The 18647-nt window shown below is 48.9% G+C and overlaps 1 protein-coding gene across 15 annotated transcripts in view; it reads left to right on the plus strand.

Moving 5' to 3' along the window:
• The first annotated feature begins 6135 nt into the window (after positions 1 to 6135).
• PPP6R3 (protein phosphatase 6 regulatory subunit 3) overlaps positions 6136 to 18647 on the plus strand; it is a 125118-nt gene continuing 112606 nt past the window's right edge. For 8 of the 15 annotated variants that reach the window (XM_061407240.1, XM_061407238.1, XM_061407245.1 and 5 more), the window contains exon 1: positions 6136 to 6247. The gene's annotated coding sequence lies outside the window, so the exon portion shown is untranslated. The remainder of the gene's footprint in view (positions 6248 to 18647) is intronic. The other 7 variants (XM_061407243.1, XM_061407246.1, XM_061407248.1 and 4 more) reach the window with 1 other exon arrangement.

The following is an 18647-nucleotide window of genomic DNA, read 5'->3' on the forward strand; positions in this document are numbered from 1 at the left end:
ACCCTTCCCTTAAAGGTGCTCAAAATTAGTAACAGAGGCAGCTTCCTAAGTTGTGGAAAGCACAATTCTGAGACATCCTGGGGCCTATAGGCAGGAAGGCAGGGAGGGTTTCCTGGAGGAGGTGATATCTAATCTGTGTCTTCAGCGAGGGGATGAAGTTAACTGGCTTATTTCATTTAAACTTCACAACAGCCCAGCGAGGTAAATGGTATCCCCAACTTGTCGTTGAGGAAACCAAGGCTTGGGGAAAAAGAAGTAAAGAGATTTTTTTTCATTCATTTCTTGAACTCTTCCTTTATCCAGGAAATGTTACCAACTGGTTCCTGGGTGCTGCTCAATGTGGCCAGAAGGGCATCCACCTTCCCTTTAAACCCTCTCCCTCCGCACTGTCACCCACTACTTCCCAAGGCTCTGCCATCCCTTCCGGAGCCCTGTGGGGTCTCCCTCAGGTAGTGGGCTCCCTCCCTACCGACCCCATCAGAGGGGATCCATTTGTTCAGCTCAGCCTGCGTCCAACCCTGGGATGGGTGTGGGAGCTCTTCCCTGCCCGAGGTCCAGTGCTCCCTTGGGTCTACAGCTGCCCTGGGCAGTTGAACAAAAGCCATGTGCCCAGATTTTGGGCACGTCCACACGCTGGGAACCAGGATGCGGGCAGTGGAGGGGGTTCTGCCCCTGAGAAGCCCGGGTGGTTGCTGAGCTGGGTGGGCCTGGATCCCGCTTGGCCCTGCAGTGCTCCTCCTCTGGTGCCTCCAGCACTGGGGCCCCCTGTTGGACCGCACCCTCCGAGAAGGCAGCTGGGGTCCCACCAAGCAATCCCCATACTGGCTCCTCTCCCCGATCTCCACTTCTCGGCCTCTCCCTCTAACTCAAAGGCTGTCTTCTCTTTTCTTTCCCGGCAAGCTCAATGGTGACCCTCAGTACTAGTAATCCTAGTGGTTCTCCTTCCTACCAAGTCCTTTGATGGGAAGGGAAATACTCAAACCCCGACGACCGCCACCCCCACCCCCAACCCAGACTGAATCTTAATGCAGTGAAGAAAAGGAAAAGAGACAAGTTAAATTTCCATCTGAAAGTGGACCCACCTTCACATACCCCTGGAGTTCCCTAGTTGCCCCCTTTTCTCCAGCCTCAACATGTCTTAGCCCGACCACCCAGCAACCCCCCAGCACTGGCTCGGGGCCTCCCAGGGCATGTCCCCTGCCAGGGCAGCCCCATTCCACCCCTCGGATCAGGACTGAGCCCTGGTGACCTAACAGAAGGAAAGACAATGTGGATCTTTGTTCTCAAGGCAAGCTCATTCCATTTCAGGCCTTTGCTTTATCCTGAGCTGGTCTTTTCTGAGTGTATTAAAATGTCCTTCCTTCCTTTTCCTTTCTTTTGCAGTTGCCTTGGGTCTGGTTGCTGCACACGCGCTTTCTCCAGTTGCAGAGTGGGGGCTGCCCTCTACTTGTGGTGCACGGCTTCTCACTGCAGCGGCTTCTCTGGCTGCAGAGCACACGCTCTGTAGTTTCCGTGTGCAGCTCTCAGGGCACACGGGCTTCAGCAGTTGCAGTACACAGGCTCAGTACTTGCGGTGCATAGGCTCAGTTGCTCCGCGGCACATGGAATCGTCCTGGACCAGGGATCAAACCTACGTCTCCCGCACTGGCAGGCGAATTCCTATCCAGTGTGCCACCAGGGAAGTCTGAAATGTCCTTTCTTTCATAAAATCACAGTAATAGTAAATAATATTTTAAAAAATCATTACTTGATAGGATTAAAAGATGGCAGCTCTGTCTGTTCCCTAAAGTTAAGGAGTCATAGCTGGGTGATGGGCACATGTGTGTTCATTATACTTTCCTCTCTACAGTTGAGTATGTGTGAAATTTTTCATATAGTTTTTTGAAAAGTCGAGATGGATTGAAAATTGAAATATGAAAAATCAAATTACAAAGGGATTAGGGAGAAAAAGGGGAAGGTGGTGATCTGAGAAATCTAGAAGTTTTATGATGGTGAGGCCAATGCAGAACTTTGAAATCACTGTCCTCCGTGAAGCCTGTCAGTGGCTCCCCGTGGTCCTCAGGACATAGGCTGAACTCAGATGCCTCCTTTTCCAGGAAGTTCTCCCTGACTTCAACCCTTCTAGTTAGGCTAGGAGCTCATCATAAATGGAGACTTTGGGTGCCCACTTGTGTTAGGTGAGGGACTGCATTATTTCATTTAATTATAGTGCATATGGCTCTGTGATCCACCTGAGTCTGGGATGGAGGAGTCTGAAGCAGGTACCAGCAAGTCCTTTGATGTTGAATGAGTAAAGGGATTCGGGTATCAGTGGGTGGCTGGGCCAACTCCTCCACAGGAGAGCAGTTCCAGCCCTGGTTGCCCCCTCCTACCCACACACTCAGAGGTGTCCCTCTGAGGCACCAACCCCTGTCAAAAACCACACTGACTTGTGCCAGAAGACCGGAATAGGGACATGCATATGCAAGAAACAGACCAGATTGAATAGGATGAAGGCTTTGTGCTGGATTATTTGGAAAGGAAGGGCAGGAGATAAATAGGCTTAAGACTTCCTCACCAGATAGAAGGTAACATTGGAAGAAGGAGGCGGTCCCAGCTGCAGAGAAGGGTCACACCAAGGACAATTCTCAGAAAATCTGGTCAATCAGAAAGGTCAGGAGGTCTTTAAAGAGTTGTTTGTTTAAAAAAAATTTTTGGCCACCCCGAGCAGCATGTAGGAGGACCTTAGTTCCCTGACCAGGGATTGAACCCACTAACCCTGCATTGGAAGGTGGAGTCTTAACCACTGGACCACCAGGGAACTCTCTAAAAAGAGTTTTTAATGAAATGAACAAGTATTTCCTGAGCATCTATTGAGCTGGTAAAGAATCCTCTTGCAATGTGGGCAACCTGAGTTTGATCCCTGGGTTGGGAAGGTCCCCAGTATTGGGATCTTGGGAAGATTCCAGTATTCTGGCCTGGAGAATTCCATGTACAGTCCATGGGGTTGCAAAGAGTCAGACATGACTGAGCAACTTTCAATTCAGTTCACTGTGTGCTAAGTACTAGGTACTGGGGTGAAAAGAGAGTGAAAGTGTTAGTGACTCATCCGTCTGACTCTTTGCGACCCCATGGACTGTAGCCCACCAGGCCCCTCTGTCCATGGAATTCTCCCAGCAAGAAAACTGGAGTGGGTAGCTATTCCCTTCTCCAGGGGATCTTCTCAACCCAGGGATCAAGCCCACATCTCCGATGTTGCAGGCAGATCCTTTACCATCTGAGCCCCCAGGGAAGCCTCTGTGGTATAGCAGCAAATAAAGGAAAAACTAACCTCATGAAGCTTCTGCTCCAATGGGTCTAGAAATAGAAAGCTGCATTTTCAGTCCTGCTCAAGAGCACGTGGTCCATCTTACTGTTACTGAAAGCATCACATTGTATAGAGTGCTTTTACTGTCCTGGGGTTGCCTGCAGCCTCTCCTGTGCTCCAGGGCAAGCCTCTCTGGTCCAGCATTACTCACAGAGCACAGCCTTGCTGCTCTAAATCCAAACCATCCTTTCTAAAGTACGGCCAGCCCTGAATTTGCCCTCTGTTGCTCTGAAGTTTTTCCTTTGCTTATCCTCCAAAGCTGCCATGAGTCCCTCCCTCCCATTCTTTCCCCCAGACATGCTTCTGCAGTTCCCTGCTTCTCCCCCGCCCACCCAGGTTATCTGTATATAGATCTCCCTAACCCTCTGCATATATTTTGAACTTGTTGCAATCTTTTTTGTGGGATCTTAGTTCCCAGATTAGAGATTGAACCTTTGCCCTCAGTAGTCAAAGTACAGAATCCTGACCACTGAACTGCCAGGGAATTCCCTGGCTTCAATCTTGAAATGAATTCTTCACTAGCTGTAGGGCTTTGGGCAAGGCTCCGAGCCTCTCTGAACAGTAGGATCAGGCAAGTAATATCCATCCTTGGTTGCTGCCACTCTAGAGGCCCAATACCCTTCAGGGCATGGACACAGGCGGTGTCACCATTATCTACAATCACTGGTACTTTACAGATAAGATCTGCAGATTTAGCTGTTGTTCAGTTGCTGCAGCACGCCAGGCTTTCCTGTTCTTCACTGTCTCCTGGAGCTTTATCAAACTCACGTCCATTGAGTCAGTGATGCGGTCCAACCATTCTCGTCCTCTGTCGTCCCCTTCTCCTCCTGCCCTCAATCTTTCCCAGCATCAGGGTCTTCTCCAATGAGTCGGTTCTTTGCATCGGGTGGCCAAAGTATTGGAGCTTCACCTTCAGCATCAGTTTCTTCCTGGAGACTTAGAGGGGTTAGATTACCCAACCAAGGTCGCTCAGCCAATGCTGCTGCTGCTGCTAAGTCGCTTCAGTCGTGTCCGACTCTGTGCGACCCCATAGACGGCAGTCCACCAGGCTCCCCCGTCTGTGGGATTCTCCAGGCAAGAACACTGGAGTGGGTTGCCATTTCCTTCTCCAATGCATGAAAGTGAAAAGTGAAAGGGAAGTCGCTCAGTTGTATCCGACTCGTAGCAACCCCATGGACTGCAGCCTACCAGGTTCCTCCATCCATGGGATTTTCCAGGGAAGAGTACTGGAGTGGGGTGCCATTGCCTTCTCAGCCAATATGATGTGTAAATTCCTTCTGGGCCTCAGTTAATTAACGGGTAAAATGGGGATGATGATTCCCCAGCAGTGAAGTCTTTCTGAGTTGGCTTCCAGCTGTGGGTTTGCCGAAGTGGGGAGCTGGGGGACCGACTGGCATGTCTGCACCGGAGACCCAGCTCCCCAGGCACTACGTGTGTGTAAGTCTCTTCGGTAGTGTCCGACTCTTTGCGACCCTATGGATTGTAGCCCACCAGCGTTGACCCAGTTCAAGCTGGGCTCTCTTCTCCCTGCCATTTGGCCCGGGGGTGGGGGTGGGGCGCGCAGAGAATCTGAGTCAGGGAGGTGGAGGGCCAGCTGGGGCCGAGGCAAAGGGGTGCAGAGGGAAGCACTAGCAAGGCAGACCCGGGGCCAAGCCCTGTCACTTTGCTCAGGCCTGGACTCTGGGAGGTAGCTGGGGGAAGCCCCAAGTAAAAGCCTGCCTCCGCTCCGTGAGCCGGAGTGATCATCCCTGACCACGCCAGTGCCCCCAGAGACACCTGCCACAGTCTCCCTGCCCGGAACCCTCGCCAACCCGCACTGAGCCCCGCGGCGCTGTCCTCCGTGTCCCGTGGGTGGAAATGTCACCTGCTCAGAAACACCACCACCACCGCTCTCTGGCCTGCTTTGCTTGTGCTGCTCAGGTGGAGTCTGACGTCCAGGACCCTCTGCTCCTGCGTACGCCGGCCGGCGGGGCACAGAGCGAGTGCTCACTAGATTTGAAGAAGCAGCTTCTGCAAAATTCTTCCGCAAGGCAAAAGGAAGACCACCCCCAATCCATCCAGTTTTCCTCCCTAGCAGAGGGGGTGCGCAGATAGGGGTACCTAGCACACCCTGTCCTCACATCTCCTGGTACAAACTCCACCTTTAAGACAAGTGACACTGACTGCCAACCTCCCCGCTCCCTCCCCAACTTTATAAAATTCAGCCGTGGAGAATGCGGGCATCGATCCCACTACCTCTCACATGCTAAGCGAGCGCTCTACCACTTGAGCTAATTCCCCAGCTCTCGGCGAACTTCCGCCACCGAAACACATGGTAGCTCACGTCATCACCGGTTTCCTACAGGCTCTCGGGCCCGCCTGCCCGCGGGTCTCGCTACCCCATTGGTTCTTGTGCAGCTCCCAGACCTACTGCCATGATTGGCTTGGCTCACTTTAGTTTTAAAAAGCATTGGCCATCGGATTGGTGGCCCCAGCCGTCCGTCAAGAGAAGGCCCTGCTGTTGCTATGGCGTAGTTGGGGGGAACCCAGACAAGGTTTCCCTCGGTTTCTGATTTGTTGGCTCCAGACTCCGGGGTCCTAGAGGTTCCGGATCCGTCAAGTCCGTGGGAAAAGAATGCGCTCCCTCGCCCTTGACGGACGGGGTCCGCGAGCCAATCGGAGTAGGTTCAACGGGGGCCGCAGGGTGATCCAATAGGCGGCAGGGGGCGGGAGAGGAAGGCCAATGAGCGTGGAGCCGGGGGCGGGGGCAGGTCCGTGATTGGCCTCGAGGCGCTCGGAGGGAGGGCGGGGGGAACTCAAGGCCTGCTTGATACGTCCGCCATTTTGGGCGCTTCGCTGATGGTGTCGGTGAGCGCGTTTCCCGCCTGAGCGCAACTAGCGGCGAGTCGCGGGCACCTCCAGGTAATGAGAGGGGGAGCGCGGCGGAGCGGGTCGCGGCGCGGGGTGCGCTGGGTGCGCAGCGCGCGGGCGGCGGCGGCGGGGCCCCTCCGCCCGGCCTCGGAGGCGCGGGGAGGGAGCGTCTCGGCCCCCTCCCCTCCCCCCCGGAATTCGCCTCTCGGCCGCCGGGGAGGCGCGGTGCCCGGGCTCTCCTGGCCTGTCCCCGCCCGCGCCTGTCAGCCGCCCGCTCGCCCGCTTCGGGGGCCCCCGCCGAGTCGGGCCGCGGGCCGGGCGGCGAACTTTTCGCCCGGGTTGACGTCCGCGGCCTGGCTCGGCGGGCGGCCGGCCGGCCGGCCGGGCGCGCCCCTCACCCGGCCGGGCCCCGCATCGCGCCGGCCGGCCCGCCCGCCCCGAGCGAGCACCGCCCGCCGCCCGCGGGCCCCGGACAAGTTCTCTGGGCGCGGGCCCCGGAGCGTGTCAAGTTGAGGCGGCGGCGGCTCGCCGGAGACTCGCGAAGAGGCCATTGTTGGACTCGGTTCTCCGGGAAACAAGTTCTGTGGGTTTCTGCTCCTTCGCCGCAGAGTCAGCGGGATACGCCGGCGCCCGGCTCGGAGTGTTTAAAACCTCCTTCCGAGTGATTTTTTTTTTTTTTTAACTCCAGGGTTGCGACTCCAGCTCAGTCCTGGTCGTCCAAGCTCCCTGACGAATATGCGCTAGGCTGGGGGGCGGGGGGTGGTCCTTCTCTTGGCCGCAAGTACCTCCCTCTTAAAGAAGCTCTCTCGCCTCTCCCTTGGAGGGGTTTCCTGCGGTCCGGCTTGCTCTGACCACAACTTGGACTCTTGGTTGGAGGTGGACAGCACGAGTCCTTGGATGCACCTGTGTGTCTTGGCATCTCACCCTCCGAGCTCCGTGTAATCTCTGTACTTAACCCATTTTCGCTGTGGGTCGGATCGAGCTTTTCTGTTTTGCTTTTCTGGGAGGGGCGCTTGGGGCTTGTTTCCTCTTATCGTCACAGCACTTGTGAATGTGGCTGTTTTGTTAACGTGGAGTTGCCTGCGATTTTGTCCTCAAGGTCACGTTGTAGGTAGGCAGCAAGTGGGAAAGAGGCTCCAGATTTCCAGCCGCTGGAAAATCCACTTAAGGGGTGGTGTTGGAGCTTCCTTTGCTGTCGAGTTAGACGGCGTGGTTTTCAGATCTTGGCTTCGCCACTTTCTGGCGCTGTGACCTTGGGCAAGTCCCTCAACCTCTCTGCTTCTTCTGTAATACGGGAATAACAGCAGTGTCTGCCTCAGAAGTCTGTCGGGAGGAAATGAGTTAATAATGTGTAAAGCAGCTAGAAACGGTGCCTGGCCTGAGGAATCCGCTTAGTAATTAGTGGCTGTTATTAATTTGGATTTGATTTTTAAATGTTTAGATAGTATTGGGAAGTCACACGAGTGTCTAAGTCCTGGCTTTTGGTGACTGTCTTTAGAAAGCTCTAAAGTGTTTTTAAGAGTCTTTCCGGCTGAGAACCACCCAGGAGAGGGTGGCTGAGGATTGATTACGTTTACAGACGTTTTCTGGAGTCATTAGTGGTGATGTCTCAGACTGGCTTGTTGAAGAGATGGTTAAATAAAAGCCCACCAGGAGCTCACGTCAGATTCTGTTCCTCCTGTGCTTTTGAATACCGCTTATTGCGTGTGCTTGGCCCCCAAATCAGTAGTAACTCCAGAGTTTCATAGTGTGCTCCTGGGTTCTTATTGAGGTTTGAAAGGTTACTGTGTGTTGAAATATTCTTCAGTGAAGCTAGTTTGGGAAATAACTGTTGTCCTGGTGGATGCTTTCGAAGTTATTTTGCATTTCAGTTACGTTTGATTGGAGTCTAGAATATCTAACAATGCCATCCACTCACGCATCTACTCAGAGTCTATTGATTCCTGCCCTGTGATCTTCTCCCTGCTGCTTGAGACCAGGCTTGTCCTTCCCCTGGAATTACCTGCTTGGGACCTGGCTTGCTTTGTTGCCCTGGGAAATGTTATTTTGATAGACTCTGTCTTAAGTAGAGTTGAACATCTTGCTGGTGTAACTTACTGAAAAACGGGAAGAAGATTGTTTTAGGATAGAAAACTAGCTTTTGTGTACAGTGTAGCAGAACAAAACTTGCTGATTTCAATTAACTGCCTGGCAGTTTGAGAATCGGACCATAACTGGACAGAAAATGAATAGTGATGAAATTACGGCCTGACAGGGTGAGGTTTGCTTAGTCTCTTTGAAATAAATTTTGGCACTGATGTGGTACAGAGATAATGTGCTTACTACAGATAAGACATCTTCCTTAAAACAGTATTTGTCAGAATTGGTATTTAGTTTGCTTCTTTGATAAACTTGAATCTTGTGGTTTTATATATGGGATATTTGAGAGGCAACCTGAGCATATATTCGTCTAAAATTTTACAATGCTTTCTTACTGATACAGAATGGTTAAGAATGGTAGTGACAGTGAAGTTCTTGTAACCATCTGCTCAATTAAAACTCAGCACTGAGTTTATTTACGTACAAAGCACAAGAGGCTGTGGTTGGTTCTCATAAGTCAAGATCTGAGCCCTGGTGTGGCCGAGTGGAGTTGACTACTTTTTCTTAGGTGAGCTGGATGGAAAAAATAGACCTGACACCTTGGCTTTAAGAAGTTTTCTTATTTTTTTCCCTTCTTAAAGGAGCCTCAGATGACTGTTTTTTATTTACTCTAGAGCAGTAGTTCTCAACTTGAGGGGGCGGATTTTGCCCCCAAGAACCATCTGGTGATGTCTGGAGAAGTAAATTTTGCCTGTCACATCTGTGGGGCTGGGCAGTGCTTCTAGAGGGCGGAGGCTGGGGATGCAGCTGTGCAGCACCCTGTGGTGCCAAGGTGGCAGGCCCCCCCCCCGAACGCAGCCAGTCCCAGCTGCCAGTAGTGCTGGGGGCGGGAAACCCCTGCTCTAGACAGGCGCTCACCTGACCTGCTTTGCGGTCATTTGGAGTACTTTTCAAGACTGTTCTGTAAATGTGTGGTGAGAGTGAGAATGGTTTTAAAAGCTCCCAAGTAATACTGATGTGCAACTAGGTTCTGGAACCACTAGACCACAGATTTTAGGAGCTACGTGTGGGTCTGTTACCTGTGAGCTTTGTCTATACCTCGATCCTACTTGGACATGACAGTAATGGGGAAAGATGGTATACATACATTATTTTTAGGTGCCTGAAGTCTGAACTTTAAAAAACATTTTTTTAAGTGAATATTTTATAAAGTGAGAAACTTTTTTTTTTCCTCTTGCTTCATGAGAATCCATCAACATATTGTGCTGAAACTTTGAGGTGTTCAGGGCTCTTAACAGCTGTGCTAAATGACCTTATCGTGCTGTGATTTTTGAGTTTTGTCATTTTTTCCCTCATCCTGTCAGTCAGCTGTCAATTCTGGTTTTAGATGCCAGCTTCATTATTACTATTATTTTAATGAAGGCCTGTTTTCAGAGAGAGAGCCCTGGATTGGTTTGCCAAATCTGCCCTTTGCAAGGCAGGAGAGAGGCAGATTGAATGCTAATCTTTTAACACGGTGACCCTTGCTTGCTACCACACGGGGCTTGCCCGAACCCTGAACTCTAACCGGAGTGGGCAAGTGTTTTTCCCTCTGGGGAGATGAAGTGCAGTGAAAGAGAAATCCTTTTCTCTCACATCCTTAGAATACGGATGATCCTAATGTATTGAGTGGGATGAATGTTACTATAAAACTACAGATTTTTGCCAACTGAACGTTAGAAGTCTGGACGTATAAAAGGGAGATCCAGGAGATCTACTCCTTCGTCCTGAAATTTGGCCTATGGCTATGTGTCCGTGGGTTCGCAGAGTCGGCGCCACTGAGCGACTTTCACTGAGATGCTGAGAATGGCAGGTGACCACTCCACCGTCTATTTCTTCTGTGTGAGTAGTTGCTAAGTCATGTCCGACTCTCTGAGACCCCATGGACTGTATAGCCTGCCAGGCTTCCCTGTCCATGGGGTTCTCCGGGCAAGAATCCCGGAGTGGGCTGCCATTTCCTTCTCCAGGGGATTGTCCTGAGCCAGGACTGAACCCACATCTCCTGCATTGCAGGCAGGTTCTTTATCAAGGAGCCACCAGGGAAGCCTCTAAACCTGTCTGTTTCTGTTTTGCATGTATATTCATTTGAATTGTTTTTAAATTGCACATAAGAGATGTCATATAGTATCATACGCGTCTCCGCCACTCTTGGCTGCCCTAAACCCAGTGCAGTGCTGTGGCACGGAGGTGGTGGGGACAGAGCATTACCAGGGAGATAATGGGATCATTCACAGAAAAGCCAGGAATGTTGCTATCTACATTTGTTTGATCAGCAAATATATTGAACCCTTACTCTGTCAGGAACAGTATCAGGGATTCACTCGTGAACAGGCACTTGAGGACCTGCCGCCTTGAGGGGAGGCAGCGCTGACAAGGGACGTCCTTTGTGTTGAGGCAGCTCAGCTTGGGAACTGAGTAGTGTGGCGTGAGCAAGCAGACTCCCGTGAGAGGCCCTAGAGGCTTCGAGGAAGGGGCTTGTAATGGTTAAAGTCTGTTGTCAAAGAGTGAAGTAGTTACACCTTTGTTTCTCATAGGTATTAAATAGTTAACTTCCACTTCCCTCTTTGGTTTGGTTTGTCTTAAAAAGCAATGCTGTTATTCTTCCTGTGTTCTTGCCTGGAGAATCCCAGGGACGGTGGAGCTTGGTGGGCTGCCATCTTTGGGGTCGTGCAGAGTCGGACACGACTGAAGTGACTTAGCAGCAGCAGCAGTGCTGGTGAAGCTGTTTTGTAATGACACATAGGATTGACCTGTGTTGTCTTTTGCTCCATAGATGTTGGCTGTCACTTGATCAAACTTGAAAAGCTCATTTTCCCTACTGATCAGAGGCTTGGTGTAGATTCATGCTAAATGTCTTGAGTGTCCTTGAAATCCACGGTGCTTCCAGTGAGAATGGGTTTTTTTCTTGCTGCAGTCTGGATTGAGGTGACTGGAGATTTGTTTTTGTGGCCTTTTGACTTTGGCTTAGATTTAGTTGCTATGGGAACCCCCTTTCTTCCTCCCTCCCCCTTTATTTTTCTTTACTGGGAGGAGAGAGAGTTACTAGTCGGATCAATGCCCAGTTTGTTTCACGTTTTGGATGTTTATGAACTGACATCTGCATGTCAGGTAGATTGGCTGGGTGGTAAAGAAGCCAGTGAAAGGGAACCTTGGCGGGACTGGAGAGGCTTCCCACCTTAACTGGGATGCTTTTGTGTCTCAGGTTCACAAAGATCCGAGTAGAGGCGGTTTACTACTTCTCACTTCTGCTGGCTGGTGTTCACCAGCTTTATTATTAAGTATTAGTGAAGACTCCACAGTCGACTGATTTTATATAAATAGATTCGAATAGATTATGAACATCTTTCCTGATACAAAGAGACTCTGATTTTATACTTCTCGGCAACTCTGGAGAAAGGGTATTATTAATTCCAGAATTTCTTACAGAGGGAGTGTGTATTAACTTGGAATGGTCTGTGTGTCCCAGAGGCTGACTGCCATGAAATCTGGGGGCCCAAAGGAAAGATGAATGAGATTGGGTTTTTTTTTTTTTTTTGAAACAGTAAGAAGCAGCATGAAAAAGGTTGCAGAAAAGTAAAAAGACTGCAGAAATAAAAGTATGACTGAATGTTGAGTCAGACCTGGAGAAAGCTATGTGGATCGCTAGTGAGAGCCTAAAGTTCCCTGTACTTGTATGTAAATCTAAACACTAATGCAGTGAATTGGAGACACTGACGAGAAGGGGTGCTTGCCTGAGAACGCGTGGCGCCCTGAGACCCTGAGCGGGGCAGGTGAGGCGGCAGTTGTACTGGCCACTGAGGCACATGCCGGGCTGGCTTGCACTGTCCAGTGAGGCTTGGTCAGGAGACACTGGCTGGATCTTGGTGAAGCCTGGGCTTTCATTCTCCAGATGAGGCAATGGTGGGAAGAACATTGACAAGTATTGACTCCGTTGGCTGTTTGGCGCTTCCTTTCATGAGAATCATGGTTTTGGAGGTCATTGATATTAGAGAAAATTTAGGTCCTGTGGGAGAAAGGGCCTGTAGGCAGCAGAGAAATCTCAGTTCCTGGGTGAGGCCTTAGGGTTTTGGTGGCCCCACTAGACCATAATTTTAAGTGTCAGTTGTTTCAACAATAACATAGCTGGAACTCACTGAGAGTTAAGAATAAATACAACATTGTAATCAATCAGCTATACTCCAATAAAAATTAAACAGTAAAGAATAAACATTTAACTTCTGAATCGGTGTTTTGCTGTGTTTGTCGTTGTTGTAGATGAGGGGTAGTGCCTCCTGGTTTCATTTTGTTGACAGAGATACACAGGGTTTCTGTTGCCTCTGGGCAGTGGGCAGTTCACAGCTGCCTCAGCTGCCTTCCAGGAGACCCAGTCCCTTCTGATTAAGCACCACCCTTTGAATGATCCCCGACCCCCGCAACCGTGGAGCTTGTGTCCTCGGTTTATTATTACACTCACAGATGATACAGCAGCTGTGCATTTGGCACCTATCATAGGTATACTATGTTAAACTAAGGGAGTTTTCTCAGATAATACCCGTTCTCTGTTCTCAGGTCAGAGTATCTTGTGGAGGGCAAGAGGGCAAAGGATCTAAAATAGCTGACTTTGAGTTCTGGCTCCCAGTCTTCCAGCTGTGTAATCATAATATTAGATGACATCTCTGTTCCTTAGTTTCCTTATCTGTGAAATGAATATTAAATGTAAACTAATTAGTACAGTGCCTAGTACACAGTAATATTTGTTTGGGTATTATTATTGTTATCAGCCTTCTTGCTAGTAACAGTGAAATAAGGTCAGAAATGACTAATAAAGCTGCAGGGAAACGCCCTGAGGAAATGGAGCGGAATGCTATGGTGGAAGGCCTTGGAGGTCTGACTGGGTGCTCTGAGGAAGCATAGGGGGTGGTGAAGTAGGGCAGGGCAGGGTACAGAGTTAGGTGGTGGTGTCCCCCCACCCCCCAAGTTTGGATTATTTTATATAGATTTTACTTGCTAAAATGTGACTGTTCTTTTTTTTTTTTTTTTTTTACTGTGGTGAGAGTAGAGATGATAAATTTGAGGTTTTGTTGAGTCGGACACAGCTGAGCACGCAAGCACGTTCTGAAATATTCGTCTTTAAGATCTCTCTCTCTGGTGCTGGAGGACAGTATAAAAAACTTTGCTTTGGAGTCCCTCATGTTATATAGAGCCATATTTTTTCAATGTTCTGTGCTGTGAGATAATCACACATGTCTTGAAGGATCACTTTTTTTTTCCTTTTGTTTTTTGAACTTTTATTTATCTTTGTACTCAGCTGTGTGGCATGTGGGATCCTAGATTCGCGGCCAGGGATCAAACCCAAGCCTCTTGCAGTGAAACCGTGGAGTCTTAACCACTGGACTGCCAGGGACGTCCTTGAAGGATTGATGATTGGCTCTTTTAAATGTTGCTCTTAATTTGTTAACAAATTGCACATTATAACCAGACAGCTGTGCTCTGTAAAGGGCCAGTTAATGAATACGTTGGGCTCTGCGGGCTCTGTGGCCACTCAGTTCTGCCTCTGTGGTGTGAAGGCAGCCATAGTCAACACGTGAACAAATGAAGCTTCTCATAGAATTTTCTTTACAAAAAGAGATGGTGGGCTGGGTTTGACCTGTCTTGTTCTAACCTATTTTTTTATTTTAATTTTTAATGGGATGGTACATTCCAAGCGTCTGTATCGGCATGTGTACAGATATTGAATGTTAAGACCACCAGTTTAAGTGACGGACTGTTGCGTTACCTTTGGCTTCCTGTATGACCCCCCCCTGCCCATTCCTCCCTCTTCTCACCTCCCTTAAGCAGGGCTGCCCTGCGAGTGTCATTTTGTTGATTAACTTTATGGTGTTAGTACCTGTGAATGTATCCTTTTATCCTTACATAAAGTAATTTAGTTTTTGCATGTCTTTGTATAAATTGAATCATTTTGTTGTGTAACTCACCCTCTCTCCTCTTACTGCTTTTTGAGATTCATTTGTATGTTTGAGTACTTAGGCACTAAGACATATGTTGTGATGCTGACTACATTAGTAGTGAGCCAAAAAGACATTGTCATTGTCCCTGTCCTCGGGAAGTTACATTTTAGTGGAGAAAGACGGTTAACAGGTGAGTCAGAGATGGCAGCTGTCATGGGTGGTACAGCTGGGAGCAGAGTCAGCTGGGAGTGGCTGGGTGGGGGCTGTGTTCAGATTGGATAAGGTGGTCAGGATGGGCCTTCCTGAGACCTCTGAACATCAGCAGGTGGGGGTGAGGGACGGGGAGTCTTTAGGCAGAGTCCAATATGCGTGTGGTGCTAAGAAGGGTTGTAGCTGGTGTGTTGGGGAGACAGAGGCCAGCCTTGTGGGGTGGGAGCCATTCATGCAGGCCAGGGTTAGGATTTTGCCTTTTTCTGTGAATTAGATGGGAAGTCGTGGAAGTGTTTTAGGTAGTGGTGTGACATGAGATCTGCTATATGGTTTTAAAAGGTCCCCTGAAACTGTGTTAAGAAGAGTTGTCCCTCTGGTGCCAAGGACCCTCTGGAACAGTGACGGCAGCTTGAACTGAAGGGGCACAGGGGTGGCAGTGAGGGGGTGGATGCTGGATGCCTGTGGACGATAGAGCCGCCAGGATTTGCTGGCAGATTGAACGTGGCTGAGAGAGCAGGCTGAAGGTGCTCCCTACCGACCAGAGCTTTCTGCTTGTGGTCGAGATTGTGGGCAGCACCGGTTGTTGAAGTAAGGTCAAGAGTTGGGGTCCAGACCTGCTGCTCTTGTGAAACTCCAGAGAGCCTCCTGGAGCCACGTGGGGTGAAGGTGTTCGGAGTGGAGGCGAGAGGTCTGGCTGAAGACAGATGTGAGAGCGTTCAGTGTTCTCTGACACTTAGAAGTCCTTGATGCTGAGTGAGTGTAGGGTGAGGGCCGAGGCAGCGAGCAAAAGTGGGCCAGGCAGTTTCCAGTCGAGGAGGAGCAGGGGGGCCTTGAATCTCCGAAGTCAGGGGAGGGGTCTTCCAGGGGGAGGGAGTGAGAGTCCCCGCGCAGTGCTCCTGCCATGCCCTCGAGTGGCCTGAGGGCCCCGGCTTGTCCTGTGGCTTCGGTGGCACATGAGTCATCGATGGTCTCGATGGGAGCAGTCCGCACGTGGTGGTGTGGGGAGGGCTTGGGAGGGAGGCTTCCCGAGGGCTTGAGAGCAGAGGGCGCAGAGGAAAGCCCTTTCATGGGCACTTGCCACAGCGCTAAAGGGAGAGTTGGGACCATGAGAAGGCTTTGTTGAGATGGCGAAGTTACAGTGTTTTTGTACTACTGGTGGGAAATGATATCTGTACAGAACGCACACCTGATGACATGCATTTGCTGGGAAGGAGACAGGGAATGGACCCATGGGGAGCGTCCCCCGGCTCTTGCCTGGTGAGAGGAACGGAGAGCAGACTTGGGGAGCTCGCATGGTGGGAGCAGGACTGTTTTCTTTCTTTTTTTTTTTTTTAATTCATTTTATTTGTTTTGGCCGTTCTGGGTCTCTGTTGCTGCTCGGGCTTTTCTCTAGTTGGGGCGAGGGGGGTCTGCTCTGTATACACAGGCTTCTCGTGGCAGAGCCCAGGCTCTCAGATTTGCGGGCTTAGTAGTCGGGGTTCGCAGGCTCCGTAGTTGTGGCGCATAGGCTGAGTTGATCTTCCTCGACCAGGGAGTGAACCTGTGTCTCTTGTGTTGGCACATAGATCCTTTACTACTGAGCCACCAGGGAAGCCCAGGACGGTTTTCTTCTAAGTGAAACAGGAAGGAGTTATCAGTCAGTGAAAATGAGGGTGAGTAGGGCCTGGAGAATTCCACGGACTGTATAGCCCATGGGGTCGCAAAGAGTCGGACAGGACTGAGTGACTTTCACTTTCAGGGGCAGGTGGTCTGTGAGGAGAAAGTGCCGGAGTATTCTATGGAAAGAAAGAATGTGAATGGATCTGCAGTGTGGAATGGGCTCCTCGGGGGAGCCAACCTAGTTTAAAGTGGAAAAAAGCGGTTGTGCTCTTCTTCCTGGGACTAGAGTAGGCAGTGTTGCAGTTGTGGTTTCCGCACGCAAGAGTGGCAGAGCAAGAGAAGGCCACTGCTGTGTAAAGTAGAGAGCTGGTGGGGCCTGCTCTGTGGTGCGGGGCGCGGCTGGTGCTCAGTGGTGATCTAGACAAGTGGGGTCCTGGGTGGGGGGTGCTGCATGTGTACATGTAGCTGAGTCACCTTGTACAGCAAGCAGAAGTGAACACAGCGTTGAAAAGATCTATACTCCAGGTGAAAAAGAGAGAAGGGAAAGGGGGTGTTTATAATGGCGAGGCCTGGACTTGAACCTGGGAAGGGAGGGAAGTGAGGCCCTGCAGATAATGAGTTTTGGCTACATTGATGTGTTTAGTTGCCAAGTTGTATCAGACTCTTTTGTGACCCCATGGGAGACTGTAGCCTTCAAGGCTACTCTGTCCATGGGATTCCCCGGGCAAGAATACTGGAGTAGGTTGCCTTTTCCTTCTCCCGGGATCTTTCCAACAAGGATCAAACCTACGTCTCCTGCATTGGCAGGCAGATTCTGTACCACTGAGCCACCTGGGAAACCCATGTTGATGTGTGTAATTGTCGTTTATTCCTTTTTGCTTCTGTGTTCTTTTTCAGACTGAATATATTTCATTTTATATTCTTTGTCCTATCCTTACGGGATAGGATTGTTTCCAGTAAAGAACAATATGGCTTTGGACAAGTGCAAAAAACATTTCTGCAAGGTATAAAGCCTGGAGAGACTTAGAATTGCAGGGTGGTGGGACCTGTAGAGTTTGAACCTTGGTTAAAAGTAACTGGACTTTAGTTAGAAGTGCCCTCCTGCCAGCACTGGTGTTCCACATCTTTGCCAGCTCTTGGTACTGTCAGACTTTTTTATACTTGTCAGATTGGTGGTTATGACCTTACATCTTATCAGTTCCTAGTTTTATTGAGATGTAACTACATGTTACAGTTTACCCATTTAAAGGGTACAGTCTAATAGGTTTTAGTGTGTTCAGAGAATTGTGTAATGATCACCACAATCTAATGTTTAGAACACTTCACCATCCTAAAAAGAACCCTTGTACTTGTTAGCGGTGACTCTGTTTCCACCTAACCCCTGGGCAGCCACTAATGGACTTTCTTACGGACTTGACGATTCTGGACCTCTCATGTAGATGGAGTCATACCCTATGTGGTCTTTGGTGACTTGCTTCTTTTGCTCAGCATGTGTTCAGGGTTTATCCTTGTAGCATATTTCAGTATTAGTGCTCTGTTGCATTTGAGCACATGGACATGCCGTTATTTATCCATTCATAAGTTGGTGGATGTTTGGCTTGATTCCACTTTTTGACTGTTACCAACCATACTGCTGTGAGTGTTTGCCTATGAGTCTTCGGAGGGACGTAGGTATTTATTTCTCTTGGTGTGTACTCAGAAGTGGAATTGTTGGGTAATGTTCCTGTGTTTTAAAATTTTGAAGAACGACCAAACTGTTTGCCAGAGTGACTGTACCATATTTATTACATCTCACCAACACCATCCCAGGGTTCTAATTTCTCCACGTCCTCACTAATATATATTCTTTTCCGTTTAGAAACAATTCACAGCCGTGTTAGTGGGTGTGAAGTGTGGTGTATCATTGTGGTTTTCCCTTTCCTGAATGACTAATATTGTCGAGCATCTTGTCATGTATGTATTGGCTGTTTGTGGATCTTTTTTAGAGGAAAGTCTATTCAAGTAGTTCTTTGCCCACTTTTATTTATCACTGCATGGTTTTAATGTTCTTTTTTCAAATTACTAACGAAGTTGAGCAATCTTTTTTTGGCTATTTAGATTTCTACTTTTGTGAAATACCTGTTATGTCTCTCTTTTTTTCCTGTTTATTATTTTTTCTTCTTGAGTTTGATTTTTCTTATTTGTAGGAATTCTTATATATTCTGATTCTTATTATCTTTGTGACAAATATCTTTTCCCAATTTGTGAATGTTTTACTGTGTTTATGGGATTTTTTAAAAGGTGTTTAAAAGGACAAAAATGGATTTTAGTACTTTCCAATCTTTTCTTCTGTCCTTTATACTACTCAGGTAGAAGAGGAAATAGATTTTTTGGTTTATAGGTAGTTGTCTTTTTAAAAGTTTTATATTCTTTTCTTTCTACAAATTTTGCGTATTTTTTGTTAGATTTATTCTTTGGTTACTTTTTTTGTTGCTGTTGTAAATTATTTTTTTAAGTGAAAAATTTCTATTTGTTGGCAAATGAAAATGCAGATGACTTTGTATGTGGCTATTATATCTAGTAGGTTCTCTAGCTTGATAATAATTTGCTTGTGGACT

The sequence above is a fragment of the Bos javanicus genome, chromosome 29 (assembly GCF_032452875.1).
Source record: "Bos javanicus breed banteng chromosome 29, ARS-OSU_banteng_1.0, whole genome shotgun sequence".
NCBI classification, from domain to species: Eukaryota; Metazoa; Chordata; class Mammalia; order Artiodactyla; family Bovidae; genus Bos; species Bos javanicus.